The following is a 17881-nucleotide window of genomic DNA, read 5'->3' as shown; positions in this document are numbered from 1 at the left end:
CTCGATGCGGACAAGGTGATCTGTTGTGGATCTACCCTCTCTAAAACCGCACTGTAAGGGATCGAGTATCTTGCTGCTTTCAAGAAAATGGATGAGGCGACGGTTAATCATTTTCTCAAATAATTTGCATATACAACTTGTCAGAGCTATGGGCCTATAATTGTTGGGTGAGGAAGGGTCCTTGCCCTCTTTGAGGATAGGGATTATGATTGCTTCTTTCCAAACAGAAGGAATGTAGCCTGCAGAGAACAAGGAATTAAAGAGTGACAGTAGTGTTTTTTGGGTTTCGGGGTGTAAGTGTCTGATCATCTCATACATTATCCTGTCACTTCCTGGAGCGGACTTATTGCAACAGCTCAGTGAGGCCTGGAACTCAGCCATTCCAAATGGACGATTGTATACTTCGTTGGATGTGCTTTTCCGATCGAAATTCATCTGTTCTGCTAGTCGCTGGTATTTTACGAATGTATCTGTGTAGTGAGATGTACTGGAAATGTGCTCGAAATGTGCTCCTAGACAATCTGCCTGATCCTCCAGGGTGTGTCCTTGTGTATTTAATAAAGGTAAGGGATGAGTTTCGCGGCCTTTTATTTTGTTAACCCTGTTCCAGGCTTTTCGTTCGTCTGTGTATGAATTGATGCTGCTTATGTAGTTTTTCCAACTTTCCCGTTTAGCGCGGCGGCGTGTTCTTCTCCCTTGCGACTTGATCGCCTTGAAATTAATTAGGTTCTCTGTGGTTGGTGAGTTACGGAGGAGATTCCAAGCCTTGTTTTGTTTTTTCCTGGCTTCCCTACACTCCTCATTCCACCATGGAATACGTCGTTTCGAGGGCGACCCTTTTGTTTGGGGGATACATACTGATGCAGCATCAATAATGAACGCTGTTATGTATGCTACTGCGTCGTCTAGGTTAAGTTCACAGATATCATTCCAGGGCAGCTGCGTTAGTTCGCGAAACTTCGTCCAGTCGGCTGAATAAGCTTTCCATCGAGGAACATGTGCAGGACACTCACTTTGTTTTTTAAGGTTTAGGACGATGGGGAAGTGATCACTGCCATAAGGGTTATTAATGACATCCCACTGGAGATATGGTACAATTGTACTAGACGCTATGCTTAGATCTATCGAAGAAAATGTTTTATGTGTAGAGCTGTAAAATGTTGGCTTTTTCTTGATAAGCAAGCAGGAACCTGAACTGAATAGGATGTTTTCTATAAGCCGTCCTCGCGCATCACAGCGAGAGTCGCCCCAAAGTGGGCTATGCGCGTTTAGATCACCGACAACTATGTAAGGGTGAGGCAGCTCATCAATAAAGCTTTGAAATGTTGTGCTAGAGAGTTGATAACTTGGGGGGATGTATATGGACGTGATAGTAACTACTTTATTGAATAGTACTGCTTGGATAGCAACTGCCTCAAGGGGAGTTCGGAGTTGCAGTTGCCGACAAGCAACGCCTCTGTCTACTAGTATTGCTACGCCACCGGACGATGCAACAGCATCATCTCGGTCTTTCCGGAAAATTGCGTATTGCCTAAGAAAGTTTGTTTGTGTAGATTTAAGATGTGTCTCCTGAACACACAGCACCTTTGGATTGTATTTGTGTAAGAGTTCTTTGATATCATCAAGGTTATGGATCAGACCTCTCACGTTCCAGTGTATTATTTGTGTATCCATATTGTGTGTTTATGTGCTGTGTGTCAAGAGATATGAATTAGGTTGGCTCAAGGGACCTTTCCAGGCCCCTTGATGCGGGGTATTTCTTTTTTCTTGGCGCGCTCCAGGGAGCAACGCCGTTCCTTCGGCGTCTGAGACGCCGGCGAAGTTTTTGTTACATCCATCGCAGAGGCGCTGGATGATGCCCGCTCAGCGGGCACTCTCGGGAGTTTTTCAAGCCTGTCTGCACGGGCAGTGGCCCTGGGACCGGCAGGCTCGGAGGTCTGCTGGTCCTTCGTGGTAGGGGGCGGAAGAGCAGTGGCTGCTCCCGCCAGGGGGGCTGATGGCGTAACCGTCGTCACACTCCGTGTGACTTGGGCGGCCGCCGAAGGATGTAGCGCTGCCCCCCGGCGCGCCACATCGGTGTAGGAAGGACTAGAGTGGTTGTGGAGAGCGAAACGTTTACGTGCCTCTGGAAAAGATAGGTTTAGTTTGACTTTGAGTTCTATTATTTGTTTCTCCTTTTTCCACGAGGGGCACGATCGCGAGTAGGCGGGGTGATCTCCTTTACAGTCGGCACAGTGGTTTGGTGAAGTGCAGATGTCAGAAGCGTGTTCAGAAGAACTACACTTAGCACAAGTAGCACGTCCTCTGCAGGTTTGAGACCCATGCCCAAAACGCTGACACTTGAAGCATCGACGCGGATTTGGGATGTATGGTCGAACACGTAGCTTGCAGTAGCCGGTTTCTATTGTTTCAGGCAGGTCGCTGGTTCCGAAAGTAATGATTATGTGTTTGGTCGGTATTTGTTTGTCATCTCGCCTTAATGTTATTCTTTGCACTCTTACTACGTTCTGGTCTTGCCATCCTTCTAGTAGTTCGCTTTCACTCAGTTCGAGAAGGTCATCTTCTGAGACGACCCCGCGCACTGTGTTCATGGATCTGTGTGGGCCCACTGAGACTGGAATTTCTCCAAATGCTACAAGTTTCGAGAGCTTGTCATATTGTGTTTTGTCGCGAAGTTCGAGAAGAAGATCACCACTTCCTATATTCGTTACTTTATAGCCTGGGCCAATTGCTTCCGTGAGGCATTTTGCTACAACAAATGGTGAGATCATTCTGACTGTTTTGCTATCGTGCTGACTGTGTACAACGTGGTACTTGGGAAAAGATTGCTTTGTTTGCATTAAAAACGTGAAAGTTTCATCGGTGCGCCCCCTCTTGAGGGAGCGATCAGGTAATGGTGGAAAGTTGCTTGCCATAAAGCATTGGAAATTTCGGCGGCGATGGTGGCCACCTACCACCGAGCCCAACAAGGGGACGCTACAAGGTTAGAAGAATACCTGCAGGCGCCAGCCATGCATCGCCGCTATAACCTTATATATATACCCAAGGTTGGATATACTACACACGGTTAACCCTTGCCACCAAGAAATACGGAAGTAATAAGAAGTGAAGAGGAGACAGGAAAGGTGAAAAAGTGGGAGAGAAAGACGAATATTAGAGAGGAGGACAGGAAAAGGCGACTGCCGGTTTCCTCCAGGTGGGTCAGTCTGGAGGTGCCGTCTATGCGAAGCAGAGGCCAAAGAGGTGTGTTGCCTCCGCCGGGGGGCCTTAAAGGTCCAAACACCCAGCTTCGGCTCAACCTCCAGGATCCCCCTTTCCCCAGACACGGCTAAGCCGCACACGGCTACACGCGGGAGGGTCCAACCCTCATGTGCTCGGGTCCGTGGTGTCGCAACACACCAAACGCCTGCTCACGCAGACGCCCCTGCGGGGAGATTGGGCACATACTAAATGGTATCGCTGACAACCCATTCAACCTTTTGGTATTCAGGAACTGTGCTACCGTGGATGCCATTGTGAAAAAGCAACGGCGATTCGAAGAAGCAAAATCTCGCCGTATTGCCCAGCAATTCACCAGGCTCCCCAATACTGCTGCATCGTCATCCTGCGAAGAACCGCCACGGACTTTACAATCACCTGCTTCAAACACTTTGACATGTATTGTTCATCGTGCCTCGGATAGAACAGTCTCGGAAGAGAACAGCAGTTTACAATAGGCAGCGAGGCACTGGAAGTCGTAAGGGAATACATCTACTTAGGGCAGGTAGTGACTGCGGATCCGGATCATGAGACAGAAATAATCAGAAGAATAAGAATGGGCTGGGGTGCGTTTGGCAGGCATTCTCAGATCATGAACAGCAGGTTGCCATTATCCCTCAAGAGAAAAGTGTATAATAGCTGTGTCTTACCAGTACTCACCTACGGGGCAGAAACCTGGAGGCTTACGAAAAGGGTTCTACTCAAATTGAGGACGACGCAACGAGCTATGGAAAGAAGAATGATAGGTGTAACGTTAAGGGATAAGAAAAGAGCAGATTGGGTGAGGGAACAAACGCGAGTTAATGACATCTTAGTTGAAATCAAGAAAAAGAAATGGGCATGGGCAGGACATGTAATGAGGAGGGAAGATAACCGATGGTCATTAAGGGTTACGGACTGGATTCCAAGGGAAGGGAAGCGTAGCAGGGGGCAGCAGAAAGTTAGGTGGGCGGATGAGATTAAGAAATTTGCAGGGACGGCATGGCCACAATTAGTACATGACCGAGGTTGTTGGAGAAATATGGGAGAGGCCTTTGCCCTGCAGTGGGCGTAACCAGGCTGATGATGATGATGATGGTCGTCGTGAAATAGAAGCAATGTCACCCCTTGTGCCAAATGTCTTGACTGCCAGCCGGCCTAAGGTTTTCTTGATTCAAGCTTTGGTTCAACAGGAGGTCGCTAATTTGGGACTCTCCTGTCTGCACCATGCACGTTCGACAAGTCACATCAGTCGCACCAAGAGTCCAGTCCTTTGACTCATGATACTGCAATCCTGCTGAATGGAGGACGCCGGATGATGGCCAATATATTTCGCATGCTCTCGAGTTGGGCATATTGCGCGGCACTGCTGGAGCCGTCGAATGTCGCCGACTGACTGCAGCACCCAGAACCCTCGTCCTGAAGGCTACTCCCGTACAACATCGTCGTGCTCTCTACCGACCGACACGCCTGATGTTGACACTCGCACCAATCAGCCAACCATCATCGTGCAACCACCGACTTGCCACAAGCCTGCCGATTCCCTTGGCCACAAGCCCACCGTTTCCCGTTGCCTGCCAACCCTGGATGTTACGCCCCGGAAAACTAAAGAGTGCAGCGCCCAGAGGTGACGCTGCAATCTTGACTCGGCTTCGAAATCCTCATCTGGCTGTGTCTAGCCACTCTAATTTGCTCGAGGTGTTACTGTTACGACCCATATTGACACCGGTGCACAAATCTCGGCAATGAGCGCTAGTCTTCATAAGAAGCTGAAGAAAGTCCTGACACCTGCTGTGCAATGTGCACAAAGAGTCACTGAGGAAAGTACGCCTGTCGTTGCTGGAACGTGTACTGCTCGCATCACTATTATATCTGGCCATCGAACAAGTGCTATGTTTCTTGTGTTTGAGCAGTGCCCATACGACATGATCGTGGGCATTGACTTTTTGTCTACACATTCAGCACCTGTTGACTGTGGCGCCGGTGTCCTGTAGCTTGAACCCACTTCCGTCCCCGAGGTTTTTGCTGCTAGGCCTAAGCAACTGTATACTCGAGTTTGTGTGATTGCCACCCCAATCCACTAATGTTCTTTTAATGCACTCTCCTTCTGTTGCTGAAGAGGATTACGTTGCATCCTCTATTATTGACGTTGTCTTGGCACACAATGTGACCCTACCACACACGGTTGGCTTATTTGCCCATGTTCTACCTTCAGGAATTACGGTTGCACCGTTGTCATCCCTAAACCACTGTCAGATCTCCACGCTAGCATCTGAAGCCCCTTCACATCCTATGTGTGTAGCAGGCTCCATGACCTTGCCCACCAGTGAATTCGACAAAATAATAGCCCTGGGCCTTTCACCTGCACACGCTGATGAACCTTGCCGCGTGTTAGCGTTGTATCAGGATGTTTCTGACTTCGACAACCACCAGCTTGGCCAGACAACAGTTGTCATGCACCAAATCAACACCAGCAATGCAAACCCTATTCATTGTCGTCCGTGTCGCATTTCTGCAGCTGAACAGGCGATTATACAAAAAGAAGTCGACAAGATGGCACAAAAAAACATTAGAGAACATTCGAGCAGCCGATGGGCATCTCCAGTTGTGCTCGTCAAGAAAAAAGACGGCACCTGGCATTTCTGCGTCAGTTACAGACACCCAACATATATCCGTTGCCTCACTTAGATGATGCCCTCGAGTGCCTCCACAGAGCGAGTTATTTTCTTCCATCAATCTGCGGTGTGGCTATTGGCAGGCTGCCATAGATCCTATGGACTGCAAGAAGACTGCATTTGTAACACCTGACAGGCTATACCAATTTAAGGTTATGCCCTTCGATCTATGCAATGTGCCAGTCAGATCTGAGCGCATGATGGATTCGCTCCTTCTAGGCTTCAACTGGTCGACCTGCTTATGTTACCTGGATGACATTATTCCACATTCAGCAATATTCGGTGCCTATCGGCCATTCTCCAAGCATTCCGCAGCGCCAGTCTTCAGCTCAACTCATCCAAGTGCCACTTTGGTCGCCGCAAGATAGCAGTGCTCAGTCGCCTTGTTAATGGTGCAGGAATCCGAACTGACCCTGAAAAAATCTGCACCGTGAAGCGTTTCCCGGTACCTTCCTCTACCAAAGACGTTCGCTCCTTCACTGCCTTATGCTCTTACTTCCATCGCTCTGTCAAAAATTTTGCTGACATTGCCCGTCCACTCACTGAACTTCTCAAAAAAGATGCGCCTTTCTTATGGGGCCATAGAGAAGCTCATGCATTTTCTGCGCTTACCACCTTCTCACGACTTCTCCTCTGTTGGTGCACTTCAACCCTTCTGCTGCTATGGAAGTTGGGACAGACGCCAGTGGATACAAAATCGGAGCAGTCCTTGCCCAGCACCAGCATGGGTGCATCATAGCATACGCAGGCTGCCTGCTCTCTGCCCCAGAGTGCAATTACTCAATTACCGAGTATGAATGCCTGACCCTTGTTTGGGTCATCTCCAAATTTCAGCCGTACCTCTTCGGCCGTCCATTCACGGTAATGATTGACCACCATGCACGCTGCTGGCTTTCCTCACTGAAATATCCTACACGCAGTTTTGGATGCTGGGCTTTACAGTTACAAGAGCACTTGTTTTTCGTTGTGCAAAAGTATGGCCAATTACGTCAGGATGCGGACTGCCTGTCCCGATATCCCGTTGATCCGCCTGATAACATCAACCCTGACACCGATGCTTGTGTTCCTTCTATCTCGGACTCTTCATGTTGGCGATGAACAGTGGCATGATCCAGCGTTACGTTCCATCAATAAATCTCAGCTCCAGGACCTCTGACGAGTTGCTCCAGATGTTTACCTTACATAGTGGAAGACTATAAAGCCACAGTATATACCCTGAAGGCCTTGACCACTTGCTGGTGGTGCCCTCCCACATGCGTTCTACTGTGCTCCAGCAGCTTCACGACAAGCCCACAGCAGGCCACCTTGGTGAATACACACTTATGACCACGTGCGGCATCGTTTCTTTTGGCCGGGGCTTTATCACTCCATGCAGAAGTATGGTGGCAGCTGCAACTTTGTCAACGATGCAAGAGGCCACCAACGGCTGAGCCCACAGCAGGCCATTTTGGTGTAACGCGCACTTATGACCGCGTGCGGCGTCATTTCTTTTGGGCGGGGCTTTATCGCGCCGTGCAGAAGTATGTAAGGCCCTTTTTGGACGGGCTGCTGTAGACGTTCAACACGAAAAAGCTGCTCTCCTTCTTGCTGCGTGGCATGACTTCTATGAGGATGTGGCTAATGTCCGTAATTTTTCTCATAATTCGCGGGATCGCGACCAGTCCTTTTTTGACTAATGTGGTCACGACTATGTCCCTCCCCGTCCCTTATGTGGGTCGTTTGTGGGTGGCGTACCTGGACATTCTGGCGTGGTCGAATGTTTCCTGGAGAATGATTACGTCGGGCTTTTCTCTTTTTGCGGTCGTTTTAATGTGTTGTGTCATCGTTACTTTTTTGTTTGAGAAGCTGCGGCAGTTCCACTGCCAGATGATGAGTCTTCCCTTTTTGGTGCCCGCCATCTTTACGAGATCTTCTTCTCTAGCTCTGCGAGCTGCCTGTCGTACTTTAGGGCCTGTGCCTTGCTCTCTGCCTCGCTGTCACTAATGCACATTGTGAGCATCTCGAACATTTTCTCCATTTTGTCGAAGAACTTGTTGAGCATGTCCTCAAGGACATCTGTCTTTTTTCTTGTGCTAGGTCAGGGTCTCTTGACCTCCTGTACCAAAGCGACCTGTTCATTGGCCTTGGTCTTAGGGATTTTTCACTTGGCACCCAGTGGGTGTGCTACATCTGCTAACATATCCCCTTCCTCCTCCATGGCTTCGGTGGATGGGCTGGAGACGGAGGCGAAGGCGGCTGACGGGGGCGACGATTGTGCCTGTATTTTGGCGAGTATTTCATTAAGTGTTTTCTGTAGTTCGTCAATTGTTTTGGCACATTCGCTGTTTTTTTTGCTTTTCTAGCTCCTGTCTGAGTAGCTGGTTTTCAGTTCGATAATCCTTCATGTGTTCCTCTATGCGTTCGTACTTGCCCCTATCGCTACTGGTATTGTCGGGCCTTCCTGATTCGCGATTGGCCACTACGTCTGACCAGCTCACTTTGCTAGTGTCGTCTGTTCTTGCTTCTTTCCCTTCGTTTCGAGCTTCCTCCCCCTCGAGGTGGATATGGGCCCACTCCCGGTCCTGTCTCATTTTCCTGGACCTGGACCTCGAGGTCGGTCGTCCCCGTGCTCCTGACCTGGACCTGTTCCTGGACCTCGAGGTCGGTCAACCCTGTGTTCCCGGCCTGGACCTTGAGGTCGGTCGACCCCGCGCTCCCGGCCTGGACATTGATCTGCACTTGGATCTGGGTGCGGGAGATGGTTGTGTGTGGCTGCTTTCCCTGCCGTCGGGGTCTTGTGAGCCGGCTACCTGCAAGAGTTCTTCCTCGTTTCTTCTCGCTGTCCATCTTCTTAGCTTGACCATGTATGGCATCTTGTATTTAGCCATGAAAGTCCAGTCCGCCATGAAGTGAGCTTCTCCGCAGAGCATGCATTTAGGTGTGCATTCGTGGTCCTTGGCAGGGTTTTTGCCACCGCACGCCAGGCACAGCTTGTCATCCGGTCTGGGGCACACATAGGGTGTATGCCCGAGCCTGCCTCATCATCATCAGCCTGGTTACGCCCACTGCAGGGCAAAGGCGTCTACCATACTTCTCCAACAACCCCGGTCATGTACTAATTGTGGCCATGTCGTCCTTGCAACCTTCTTAATCTCATCTGCCCACCTAACTTTCTGCCGCCCCCTGCTACGCTTCCCTTCCCTTGGAATCCAGTCCGTAACCCTTAATGACCATCGGTTATCTTCCCTCCTCATGACATGTCCTGCCCATGCCCATTTCTTATTCTTGATTTCAACTAAGATGTCATTAACTCACGTTTGTTCCCTCATCCAATCTGCTCTTTTCTTATCCCTTAACGTTACACCCATCATACTTCTTTCCATAGCTCGTTGCGTCGTTCTCAATTTGAGTAGAACCCTTTTCGTAAGCCTCCAGGTTTCTGCCCCGTAGGTGAGTACTGGTAAGGCACAGCTATTATACACTTTTCTCTTGAGGGATAATGGCAACCTGCTGTTCATAATCTGAGAATGCCTGCCAAACGCACCCCAGCCTATTCTTATTCTTCTGATTATTTCCGTCTCATGATCCGGATCCGCTGTCACTACCTGCCCTAAGTAGATGTATTCCCTTACCACTTCCAGTGCCTCGCAACCTATTGTAAATTGCTGTTCTCTTCCGAGACTGTTAAACATTACTTTAGTTTTCAGCAGAATAATTTTAGACCCACTCTTCTGCTTTGCCTCTGCAGGTCAGTGAGCATGCATTGCAATTGGTCCCCTGAGTTACTAAGCAAAGCAATATCATCAGCGAATCGCAAGTTACTAAGGTATTCTCCATTAACTTTTATCCCTAATTCTTCCCAATCCATGTCTCGGAATACCTCCTGTAAACACGCTGTGAATAGCATTGGAGAGATCGTATCTCCCTGCCTGACGCCTTTCTTTATTGGGATTTTGTTGCTTTCTTTATGGAGGACTATGGAGGCTGTGGAGCCGCTATAGATATCTTTAAGTATTTTTACATACGGCTCATCTACACCCTGATTTCGTAATGCCTCCATGACTGCTGAGGTTTCGACAGAATCAGACGCTTTCTCGTAATCAATGAAAGCTATATATAAGGGTTGGTTATATTTGAGAGCATGCCTCACTCTTTGCAAAAGTCTATTGGTTTCCGTTAGAAGGATACTCTCATCATGATGCTGTTGAAGTGCGCCCATGCGGGGGACCCTGTTGCCCTCGTACAGTAGTATCACGGTGGTCGTGCTGCCCAGTCACTTGGCGTACGCCAAGGAAGGGTTCCTCACGTTCACCAGTGCGTGCATGAACTGGTCTTGTGTGTAATTCAGGGGAATGTTGCGGATCTTCCCTTGGCCATCTCTTCTGGTGCCAAGACATAGACGTTGGTCATATGCTTCCTCCCGTTGATTGTTAATTTCTTGATTTTGGCAACTTTCGTCGCCGTCGTCACGTCCAGTGTGCTTATCAGCAGGATGTTTTGCGTGTGGTTGGGGCAGACTGTGATGATTTCGTCGCTGCTCACTCCTGCTGCATTGCATATCGCCTTGTCTAGGCTGGCGCTGCACGTGTTTCTGATGTTCAGCCCATCTCTCGGTCTGTCAATTAGCTTGATATCATCTCTAGGTCGCCTGGGCATCTTGCTTGCTCGTAAAATCTTCTTCACTATGCGCTTCCCACCTCTGCCCGTCGGGCTTCTCCAGGGGGTGCCTTGCTTGTCTGCCTCTCGGGTAGCGTTCGCACGGTTCTTTGTTTTGTGCGCAACTTTGATCCATCCATCTGCGTCCCCATCCTCGGCTCGGCTCGCAGGATCATTTTTTTCTTCTCTGGACTTGGTATTAAGGGTTTCCCCCACTTCTGCCTCGTCTACCTCCATTTCAGAAGTGCTTCCGATCCTCTGGTTTGCAGTGTGACACTGTTTTCCGCCCTGCCGGGGGCCAGTAGGGGTCCGCTATAGGCCTAGTCGGCATTAAGCTTAGCTGTGTTTCTCACTTCGAAAAATCTTTAAAAAGGTCGCTCACCCCGGGTCTCGGTGTCCCTGGGTTCGGGTCGATTTGCTCTATACGATGGTGGTCGGTTTTCAGGTATTTCACTCGATAATCCTGCAGAAAACATTCATAAAGGCTGAGCCGTCGCAAAGTGCATCTGCAGCGCTCACCCCAGGAGATACCGATAACTACTACCACCCAAAAGGAGGGAAAAAGGCAGCATAATGTTGACCACCTAATAGCTGTCAAGTCTCAATTTTGATTTGGCAGAGCTTTAGGAATGTGTGAAGAGCGGTAGCATGGGTGGGCCCCGCCGGGCCCACCTAGGTACGTGCCTGCTGTGGTATCCTGTGTTAACTTCTGGCTTCGGTTTTGGGTCTTTACATCAGCGCGCCACTCAGCGCCAAACGCTGTAAGTTGCCTTCCTGCTTCCCCTCGGAGAAATAAAAGTTCATTCTTCGTCTGGTCCCCGACTGGAGCAGTCCGGCTCTTTCTTGCGGTGCTGCGCGCCCCGGCCGTTAGGCCTCATGCCGTAAACCTTTCGTCCGGCCGCCCCGTCAAAGCTACAACAAACTGGCGACGAGGTAAACCGCTCACTTTACTTTTTACGTCCCCTTGCTTTTCTACTTCTGCTGCTCCTCTGCTCCCGGCATGCAAGACGCTACATCCACTTCGACGTCGTCCACCGCAACTCCCCCGCCTTTGTTCTCCGTGCCCAGCATGGCGTTCGCACCCCCCATGCCGCCTTTCCTTGCATTACCCGGTACTCCTTCGGTACCGTGGCTCACATGGACACGTTCTTTTTGCACATTTCTTCAGGCGACCAGATGCGAAGCATTACAAGACGAGAGGAAGAAAGCCATTTTACTGAGTAATTTAGGCTTTGAGGGGCAGCGTCTCTACTATGACCTCGCGTCGCAAACGGACCAGACGGCCGCTACGTTCGAAGACATTCTTCGCATCTTCGACCAGCACTACGAAGAAAGCTCCAATCCCCTGGTGCATCGCATTATCTTCCGGGGCAGGAAGCAACTACCTGGGGAAACCTTCCACGACTTCGTCACCGCGCTACAAAGGCTAGCGCCTGCTTGTGCGTTCGGCACTTGGCACGACGAGTCTCTTTGTGACCAAATCCTCCAAGGCGTAACATCAAAAAGAGTACGAGAACGGCTGCTATACGAAGGGTCGTCCCCCACGCTCAAGAAAGCCGAGGAAATCGGACGAAGCGTGGAGCAAGTTGACAAGGAACTTCAAGTCTTCAGCAGCTCGTCTGTTCAGCGCGTCTCGACGCAACGCCAAGATGGCGTCACCAGCCATCTCTTTCCTCGCCCGGGTGCGCAAAATGGCGGTTCCCGCCCTTCTTCTCCCTCGACCCGGCGCCTTCAAGATTGCGATCAACGGCGTGGCGGACAGTCACATCCTCGAGCGACCGGCCAACGTGACGCCTGGCCCGAACTCTGCGAAGCCAGTCGACAATTTGCACCCCATTGCTACCGATGTGGTTCACCTCACCACATCGCATCCGATCCAGCCTGTCCGGCAAAGCATGTTACCAGCCGTGCGTGCGGAAAAGTGGGACATTATGCTTCGGTTTGCCGTTCGAGGAACCGAACGCAGCGACAGCCTCCTGCTCGAACGCAGCTTGTTTCCGTTACCGCTGATACAGAATCAGCCTCTACAGTCCCGTTTGTGCTTACAGTTCAAGCACCAAATTTCCGTCCGGCAACAATTCGCGCCGAAGTCCTCATTGCGAATACTACACTTAAGTTGCTCGTGGACACAGGAGCTACAGCGTCGCTGATGAACAGCTCCCCATACGAACAACATTTCAAGGTTCTTCCATTATCTCCTTCGAGTCTTCGACTCAAGAATTATTCGCAGCAAGGAATTCTGCATTCAGGACGTTTCTCCGTGCTCGTCAAGTATCGCAACAATGCTGCAGTAGTGACATTTCACGTCACGAACCAAGGCACTTCTCTTCTGGGCTTAGATGCCATTCAAGCTTTGGGAATTGACATTCAAGGGTCTTCGCTCACATGTCAAGTATCAAGACTTCCAGCTGACCCAAGCGTTCAGCCTCCGTCTCTTCCGCACAACGCTCCAACAGAGTTCGCCCATCTGTTCTCAGGGCAATTGGGACTTGTAAAGGGCTTCGTCCACGACGTTCGTCTCAGACCTTCAGTGCAAACAGTTTCAGCAAAACTGCATCCTCTACCTCTGGTTCTCCGGGAGCAAGTCTCCGCCGAGCTGCAACGCCTGGAATCAGCTGATGTAATCGAACGAGTCACTGCGTCCGAGTGGATTTCTCCGCTTGTTGTCATTCGAAAAAAGGACAATTCCATTCGACTTTGCGTTGATCTTCGAGACCCCAACAAGGCTATCATCACTGACGCTTTTCCACTACTGAGAGCTGACGAACTGTTGCATCGACTCGCTGGTGCTACTGTCTTTAGTAAGTTGGACTTGCAGTCCGCTTATCATCAGGTTTTATTATCCGAGAAAAGCCGTGAGCTTACTACTTTTATAACTCAAGACGGTCTTTTCCGCTTCAAGCGTGTGTGTTTCGGTTTGGCATCTGCGCCATCCGCTTTCCAGCAGATCATGTCATCTGTTCTGAAAGACTGTCCAGGCACCTTGTGCTACCTTGACAATGTGCTTGTATGGGGTCACACTCAACGTGACCACGACAGAAATTTACAAACAGTCCTGTCTAGGATAAGTAATGCAGGCATGCAGCTTAACCACAAGTGGGTACTCAGTGTCCCAGAATTAACTTTCCTAGGACATAAAATTTCCGCAAACGGCATTTCGCCGATGGATAGTAAAATTTAGGCAATCGTGGAGGCACCACAGTCTAAGGACAAAAAGGCTCTACATTCATTTCTGGGCCTCACGGGATATTATGCTAAATTTATCCCGCAGTATGCCGACGTAGTGGAACCGCTAAGGAAACTCCTAAGGCAAGGACAAGCCTTTGTCTGGGATCGGGATACTGAATGCAGCTTTCAAGCTATTAAAGACGTACTTGCATCACGTCCGGTGGTACGCATGTTTCAACCGCATCTGCCTATTGTTGTAACGGTTGATGCTTCTGACGTTGGCATAGGAGCTGTCCTACAGCAAAAATGCGGAAATGAGCTCTTTACAGTAGCTTTTGCTTCTCGTATGTTATCTTCCGCAGAACGATGGTACTCCGTAGGCGAACGGGAAGCATTAGCATGTTTGTTTGCATGTGAACATTGGCATGTTTACTTGTGGGATCGACAGTTCACTCTACGAACTGATCACCAAGCTCTAGTCGCATTGCTATCTTCAAAGGGTCTTGGACAGCGACTGTTAAGAATTTCAAGGTGGAATGCAAGATTGCTGTATTACAATTTCTCCATTCAGTACTGTAAGGGTGACCAAAATATCATTGCGGACGCATTGTCACGCCTACTTGTCCCTCCCGAATGTGAACCAGCACTAGATGAAGAAATAGTGTCTTTAGTTTCATCTTGTATTACAAAGGAGGAATTCCAAGCAGCCACACAGGCAGATCCAGTGTGCCAAGCATTAAAAGACAAAATAGTAAAAGGATGGAGAACTGCGGCAGACCTTCCGCCAGAGTTACAGGCGTATGCTGCTGTACAGTCCGAATTGTCCTACATGGATAATCTACTTCTCCGAGGTGAACGTATCGCTCCTCTTGCTTCCTTGCGTCAGACACTCCTGTCTATTGCTCATGAAGGTCACTTAGGCATCACGAAAACCAAGCTCAGATTGAGAGGCATCTACTGGTGGCCTCACATGGATAGGCAAGTTGAGGAACTTGTGGGAAACTGCTTTGTGTGCCAACAAGCAGATAAATCTGCCAAACCATCTTTTGCGCCATTACAACCTGTCGAATGGCCATTAAGACCATGAGAAAAGTTAGCCGTAGACATAATAGGCCCTCTTGATTGTGCTCCACAGTATGCTCGTTTTGCTTTGGTCATGGTTGACTATCATTCTAAGTGGCCCGAAGTTGCTTTTATGCCTTCCGTCACATCGGAAGCCATCATACACAGTCTCATGTCCATATTCAGTAGAGAAGGATTTCCCGATGCTATAGTGTCCGATAATGGACCACAGTTTGTTTCTGCACAGTTCGAAAACTTCCTGAAGGAAAGAGGCATTAAGCATTTCTTGTCCTCTCTTTACTACCCACAGGCCAATGGCCAGGAAGAAAGATTTAACTATGTCCTTAAAGAATTCATACAGATTGCTATTTTGGAACAGCGAGACCTCAGAGACTAGCGGTTTTAGAATACTTGGCAATTTACAGGCTTACTCCACATATGACTACCGGTGTGTCTCCAGTTATGCTGCTCCATAGTCGACAACCACGAACTCGGCTGGACATTGCAAACATGCCTCCAATTCATCCTGAATTTGCTTCTCCAAAGTTGCGCCAGGAAGTGCAGAGTAGAGTACGTGAAAACAGGAAAATACTAAAAAGTATGCGGATCGTCGTCGCGCAACTAAATGTCCTCAGTTTCAGCCAGGCGATCTGGTTAAGGTACGTACATCACGGAAATCTGGTCCTAAATACTCCAGTCCGCTCAAGATTTACTGTAAAGTAGGCCGAAGTACTTTCCAGCTTGAAAATGGCAAGCGTTGGAACGCGTCTAAACTGGTGAAGTACTCGGTACGTCAGGGGGAAACAAATGAAAGTAGTCATTTCAATGACGGAACATCCTTTGACGATAGTTTTCCACCTTTTCTTCCAGTTCCTACTGGTACTCATTTTCCTGCTGCAACCCCTTCTTTGCAACCACCTATCTCACCGCCACCACCTCCGGGCTCACCCCGTGCAGAACAGTCTCCTCAACGTCCGTGCGACACTCCTCCCCAAGACACTGCCCCTGAAGGCACTCAGGTCTCTGACACACCTTCTAGCCTCAGTACGAGTAACACTTCTGCTGTTCCTCCTCTACAACCTGAACCAGTCCTCCGTAGGTCTACACGCCATAGACAACCTCTGGAACAGTTTAAGGATTATGTTTCCAAGTAGCTTGTTGCCTTGGGTTACTGTCCACAGAGGTTTCAACCCTCCCATGCGAATTCGGCTATTAACGCCAAAAGTATTTCCTTCCATGTTCGTTAGGTGAATAGGACATATGCAGTATCCTTCAAATGGGGGATTTCTGGCAGCATAAATGGTACTATACGCACGCTGTACTTACTGCTATTCTGCAGATTTATCAGTGGATCCTAGCTGTAGGACCACTTTTCTTCATTTCTTAGCATCCCCGCAGAAGGTTACCATACATTTCTTGCAGGATAAAGATGTATGCGCATTTTACTACGGTGCTGACCGCCATACCAATTTGTCTTTCATGCCAAAAAGTTTTAACATTAAAAGTAGTTACCATTCTTAAGGGGGGACTATGGAGTGTAAAGTGCTTTTACGCACAATGCCAAATCCACGACAGCCACAGAGACTGTCTCGAGTCAGGCTCAGGGTGAATGGGCCACCCATCAGTGCTGTCCCAGGGGGCACACAGATGTTTGTTACTGTCTACTTTTGTACTTTGTGAATTCTTTGTGTTATCGGTGTGTGCAAGGCTGCATCTCGTCGTCCGCCCAAGACGGGTACTGAAACTGCCGAACTGGAGTGCAATAATTCATTCAGTTTTCATGTTGTGCGTTTTTTAAAGGGGGAAGCCAAAGATATCATTTTCTATTGTGTGAAGATGACATCACTATCATGTATGTTACAGTGCAAACATGTGTTCTTTGACTCGTGACTTACTTTTGTTGCGAGGAGAGCGAGTAGAGCATTTTTCCTTTCAAGGGAGAGGTGATGTGGTATCCTGTGTTAACTTCTGGTTTCGGTTTTGGGTCTTTACATCAGGGCGCCACTCAGCGCCAAACGCTGTAAGTTGCCTTCCTGCTTCCCCTCGGAGAAATAAAAGTTAATTCTACGTCTGGTCCCCGACTGGAGCAGTCCTGCTCTTTCTTGCTGCGCTGCGCGCCCCGGCCGTTAGGCCTCATGCCGTAAACCTTTCGTCCGGCCGCCCCGTCGAAGCTCCAACACCTGCCATGCACTACGCTAATAGACACACACTTCCAACCAGCTGTGCTACCGATATTGCCGACTTCCTTCCCTGCGATGTGATTCTGCATTACGGAGCTCCTCGTCAGCTGCTCACCGATCGCGGTCCTTACTTCTTGAGCCGCATCATCGATGACCGCTGCTGCTCATGTTCCACAAAACACAAGGTCACCACCGCCTAACATCCTCAGACAAACGGTCTCACCGAACGACTGAATCACACCATAATCGACATGCTCTCCATGTACACTGGCGCCGACCACCGCGACTGGGATGTCACATTACTCTTTGTTACATTCACCTATAATAAGTCACGTCACGATACTGCAGGTTGTTCACCATTTTATCTTCTTTTTGGCTCTGAACTGACACTCCCCATGGATACATTGCTCCCATCCGCTCCAAAACAACCATCAGAGTACGTGCTACGCATGTACTCTGATAGGCTACGCATCGTATTGTGCGTAACCGCCTTACGATGTCGCATTACGATTGCCGTCATAAGGATGTATATTACGCTCCAGGACTATTAGTGCTCCTCTGGTTGCCAACTCAAGTTGGTCAATCAGTGAAGCTTCTACCACGCTACAATTGTCCTTATCACATTCTGTGCCAAGTTACTAACGTGACGTATGAGATTGCACCAGCAAAGCCAATGTTACCATCTACGCTAGTCCAGACTGATGTAGTTCACATTGGTCGGCCAAAGCTGTATAACCCCTCCGTTGATGCTGCACTCTAGCCTACCCGGATGGTGCAAGTGTTTTTGCCTGGGGGGTGAGGCCACGAGACAGAAGAAGAAGTCGGTTTCATAAGCCAGCATCGATGAAGAGGTAGAAGTTCCTGCGCGCCATCTTGGCTGTTGTTGACTCTTGTTCACTTGCTATAGGATGATTTTCAAGCAGT

General features: G+C 49.2%; 1 protein-coding gene across 1 annotated transcript in view; it reads right to left on the bottom strand.

Annotated features, from left to right (window-relative positions):
- The window catches only part of LOC139046764 (protein TsetseEP-like), a 64964-nt gene that overhangs the window by 23105 nt on the left and 23978 nt on the right, over positions 1-17881 (bottom strand). The window lies entirely within an intron of this gene.

This window comes from Dermacentor albipictus, unplaced genomic scaffold (assembly GCF_038994185.2).
Source record: "Dermacentor albipictus isolate Rhodes 1998 colony unplaced genomic scaffold, USDA_Dalb.pri_finalv2 scaffold_14, whole genome shotgun sequence".
In the NCBI taxonomy this organism is placed as follows: domain Eukaryota; kingdom Metazoa; phylum Arthropoda; class Arachnida; order Ixodida; family Ixodidae; genus Dermacentor; species Dermacentor albipictus.
The sequence above is the reverse complement of the archived record's forward strand: the minus strand, read 5'-3'. Positions and strand labels throughout refer to the sequence as shown.